The sequence below is a fragment of the Elephantulus edwardii genome, unplaced genomic scaffold (genome assembly GCF_000299155.1).
Source record: "Elephantulus edwardii isolate Elephantulus edwardi_28Jun2011 unplaced genomic scaffold, EleEdw1.0 scaffold00009, whole genome shotgun sequence".
Lineage (NCBI taxonomy): Eukaryota > Metazoa > Chordata > Mammalia > Macroscelidea > Macroscelididae > Elephantulus > Elephantulus edwardii.
The window spans coordinates 13,982,593-13,987,640 of record NW_006399759.1 but is presented as its reverse complement, the minus strand read 5'-3'; positions in this window follow the sequence as shown (position 1 = coordinate 13,987,640).

Here is a 5,048-nt window from a genome sequence, read left to right as displayed (position 1 = left end):
TTAGGGCTGTTGTACATAGGGTCGCTATGAGTCGCAAGCGACTCGATGGCACATAACAACAACAGTAACAGTTATCTATTCCACCTCCCTTCAGCCTTCAATATGGATTGAGGCTCAATGTCAAGAAGACAAAGATTCTCACCAATGGACCAACTGGCCGCATCAGGATGGATGGTGAAGAGATTGAGATTGTTCACAGCTTTTGTCTCCTAGGCTCCACAATCAACATTCTTGGCACCAGCAGCCAGGAAATTAAAAGACGTATTGCAGTGGGAACGTCTGCTCTTAGTGACCTCTCTAAAGTACTCAAGAGCAACGATATGTCAGTGAAGACTAAGTACGTCTGGTACAAGCCTTTGTGATCACTTGTTATGGAACAGAGAGCTGGACAATGACCAGGGAGGACAGAAGGAGAATTGATGCTTTTGAGCTTTGGTGTTGCACAAGAGTGCTGAGAGTGCCAAGGACTGCTAAGAAAACAAACTGATTCACCCTGGAGAGGGTTAAAACGGGCTGCTCGTTGGAGGCAAGGATTCTGAGGCTTCATCTGACATACTTTGGTCATGTTGTAAGGAGGTACCGGTCCTTGCAGAGGGACATCATGTTTGGGAAGGTGGAGGGCAGGCACAGGAGGGGAAGGCCCTCTGGGAAATGGATTGATTCGGTGACTGGGGCAATCAGCATAAGTGTGTTGGAGACAATGAGATAGGCACAGGACAGAGCGGAGTTTAGGGCTGTTGTACATAGGGTCGCTATGAGTCGCAAGTGACTCGACGCCACATAACAACAACAACAACAGTTATCTATGTCTTTTAACTCCTGTTTCAACTTTTCCCTCTCTTTACCTTTTTATGTCTACTTCTGACTAAAACTACCAGATTATCATTTATCAAGAACAATTAGTTCTTTTGAAAGCAGGCTTTTGTTGATTGGAATGATAACTATATTTTCATCATATTGCCAATACATGTATCCCTCATCTAATGACATGGCTAAGTTCCAAAAACCTGGTCATTACATAAAGTTTGATTTCATGCAAAAAGAATGACAACATCAATTATAAGATGAAGAATGAAAAAATTATATAACTGACAAATTTTATCATTACATATTTTCCAAATCATTGAGGATTATAATCCAGCCAAACTGACATAATATCTTAGCACCATTTTACGTTCATAACCAGCAATATCACTTGGCTTAACTTTAGCATTAATTTTTGCTAGAAGTTATTAATGCACAAAATAGTCAGATAGTAGATTTTGCTCTATAATTTTAAATGTGACATGACATATAGAAAGATAGGTAAAAGCAGGAAAGGTGGAGTCTATTTTATTTATTATAAAATGGTAAGCAAAGTGATAATTTCCAAATTGGTTGCCACTGATATTTTGATTCTAGTTATTTATTCTTCTGCTTGCTCATAGTTTAAGAATTTTTTAGCAAGTTTTTATTGTAAATACATACTTCTTGGACCTCTTTCCATAGAAGTTCATTGAAATAAGACCAAGGATTAAAATATACTTCCTCAAAGACAGTCATTAATTACCTTTTAGCTAATACCAGGGCAAAATTGATGTGTAGTTACTTTAATCTATATTTTCTTTTAGAATGGGAGGAAATGAGAGGAATTAGTATTAATTTCTTCCCAAAATCATCTAGAGAAAAGGTATTGGCTTAGAATTCTTGTAATTTTCATGATATACTTACTTGCTCTTTTAAACCTTCATTTGTGCACAGCCCCTAAAAGGGCACATTTCAATATATCTTATATGTTATAGTCTATTTATTTATTTTTTAACCTTTGAAACAGCAGAGATTCACTACTCTTCAGTTCACATAATCTTTTCAAATTTGGTATAAGTCATTAAAAAAACCCCAGAATTATCAGTACTTGTTTTTCTTACATTCGATGGGCTAAAAATATTATTTCCTTACTGACTCAAACATGCATTTAAAACATATATTTAGATGTGACTATTTTGACATTTAAAATTCCATACTTTCAAAAATGCTTCAATTTCCCAAAAGCACGTATCAACTAGTAAATTATCTTGTCCATATACTTTGTTATTTTCTGTCTTCTCCTCTTTAGAATGTTTCTTCATGAGAAAGAAGGCTGTTTTAGGTCCTGTGGCTAAATACAGGACACTTATTTAGTTCTGTGTCCCTATGACCTATTATAGTGGCACACTGAACATGTTTAATAGAATATTTTTATATATAATTTTTTATACTATAAAATATTTCAGAGATTAAAGTATTTAAAAAGTCAGTAGTCCATATACACCAAATACTTCTTGAAACAATGATGTTGCAGCATGAAAAAAATTCTACTCTGTCCTACAGGGTTACTATAAGTTGGAATTGATTTTACTCGATGATACTGAATGCCAAGATATATATGTAAATACCCATAAATATGTGGATTATCCGAGAGTCTGGGCTCTATGAGGAGAAATCTGTCATCAGAATTGGAGGAAGAATCTTCAACAATTTGCATTATGCAGATGACACAAACTTGCTTACAGAAACTGAGGAGTACCTAAAGTGTTTGCTGCTGGTCTAGGACCACAATATTGGTTTATCTAATTCAATATTGGTTTGAAGCTCAGCATCAAGAAAACAAAGATTCTCACCACTGGGCCGATTGGCAGTATAATGGTAGATGGTGAAAAGACTGAGATTATTCATAGTTTTAGTTTGTTTGGTTCCACAATCAACATTCTTGCTATCTATCAGCAGCCAGGAAATTAAGAGATAAATTGCATTGGGAAAGTCTGCTGTCAGAAACCTCTCCAAAGTACTGAAGAGCAATGTGTCAGTCTCGATTCAGGCTTTGCAATTATTTTGCATTTACTTGCTATGCATTGGAAAACTGGACAATGAGTAGGTATGGTAGAAGGAGAATTGATGCCTTTGAGCTGTGGAGCTGGAGAAGAGTATTGAATATACCATGGACGCTAGGAGAACAAATAGGTTCATCCTAGAAAGGATGAGACCAGGCTGTTCCTTGGAAGCAAGGATTCTGAAGCTCCGTCTGACATACTTTGGACACGTTTTAAGGAAGTACTAGTTCTTGGAGAGGGATAAAATGCTTGAGAGGATTGAAGGGACAGTGCAAGAGAGGAACACCCTCGATGAGATGGATTGAGTCAGTGACTGGGGTAATGGGGGTAGGTGTATAAGAAACAATAAGATTGGCAGAGTATTGAGCAGGGTTTAGGGCTGTTGTACATTGGGTTGTTACGAGTCACAGGCAACTCAAAGGCACATAACAACAACAACAAACAACAGCATACTTACACAGCTATATTTAGAGATACATACACATACACACACACACACACACACACACACACACACAGAGGAAGATCTAGTAGGCTAGGCTAAGTGTAGTGATGTTGCTGTTGTTGTTGTTGTTGTGTACCATCAAATTGGAACCAAACCATAGCCGACCCTCTGACAGGTTTTTAGAGATAGTTAAATCGCACATGAGGAGATTTCCCATCCTTCTTCCATGGAGTAGCTGGTGGATTAAAACTGTATGCCTTCAGGATTGAAACCTCAGCTTCATGCCACTAGGCCAAGTATTCTGCTGCTAACAAAAGTCCCAGTCCCCTACCATAGCCTCAGAAAACTAAGAAGATCCCTATGAGTTGATAGTGACCCAGGCAGTAGGTTTCCGCACATGGATGTGGGGATATGGGGAAATGTATACATTTTGTATGTATAAATGTGCATACAATACAAATAATTTTGTTAAACTATCATTATTATTACAATTATCTAATTGTTATAACTCTCTGATATGTTTTGGAGAAGATGCAGCCAAAGTACTTGTTGGAGGTAAAGATGATGAAGGATTGTCTCATATACTATGGGCCCATTTTTAGGAGCAACTATTCCATGGAGAGGGACATCATACTTGGGAAAGAGAAGGAATGGTGAAAGAGAGGAAGACTCTGAACCAGGTGGATTGACACAGAGACCACAAGAATGGGCTCAGGATAGGACAGGGCTCAGATCTGTTGTTGGTAGGGTTGCCATGGGTCATACTTAACTCTACAGCACCTAATAACAACAAAAACACCACCACCTCTCATAATTTATTAACATTTAACATATAGCAGAAATATTATGGAAAATAAAGATACAGCATTAAAAATTAAGAAATTAATTGCCCTGAATGTGTGCTACATAGGAAAACGGGAGGTTTAGGAAAAAACTGGCTATTAACGTGACAGACACAGGAGATAAGCGCATACTTTCAAAAGTCCTGAGTTATAGTAATATATAAAGTCAGGGAATGTTAACACTAATTTCAGGTTGTCAATCAGGTTTACATTCTTAACACATCATTTCTCTGGTAGTTTGAAAGGTACTATATTAGAGATTGTCATTTGGTGGTTTAAGGCACCTGGAGTCACTGTAGCATGACTGACATGAGCATTGAGCAGCCCCTGTAGACTCTGCCAAAACACCTTTACCCTGGATAATGCAGAGTAGATTAGATAATCGGACAGGGATAGTTCTGCAGGAATTTATATGTTTTCAAATAGTAGAAGGAAAAATGATGCAGTTGTGAGGAAGAAAGAACACTGTCATTGGAGTTTGTGGATTTGACTTCTAAAACCTACCTCACCTTCACTGAACTTTTAATTTTTAATTTAATCTTTTTGGCCTAGTGGTAAGGAGTTTAATTTAATCTCTTTGGCCTAGTGGTAAGGAGTTATAGTGGCAATCCAAAGGCATATCATTCAAATCTATATGCTGCTTTATAGGAGAAAGATGGGCAATCTCTCGTGCAATTAACTGCCTCTGAAAACTTTCAGAAGGGTCAACTATGTCTTGGTTCTGACTCCACAATAAATAGTACTGCTGTTGTTGTTATGTGCCGTCGAGTCGCCTGCGACTCATAGCGACCCTGTGTACAACAGCCCTAAACTCCGCTCTGTACTGTGCCAATCGCACTGTCTCTGACACTCCCATCCCAATTATCCCAGTCACTGAATCAATCCACCTCATAGAGGGCCTTCCTCTCTTGC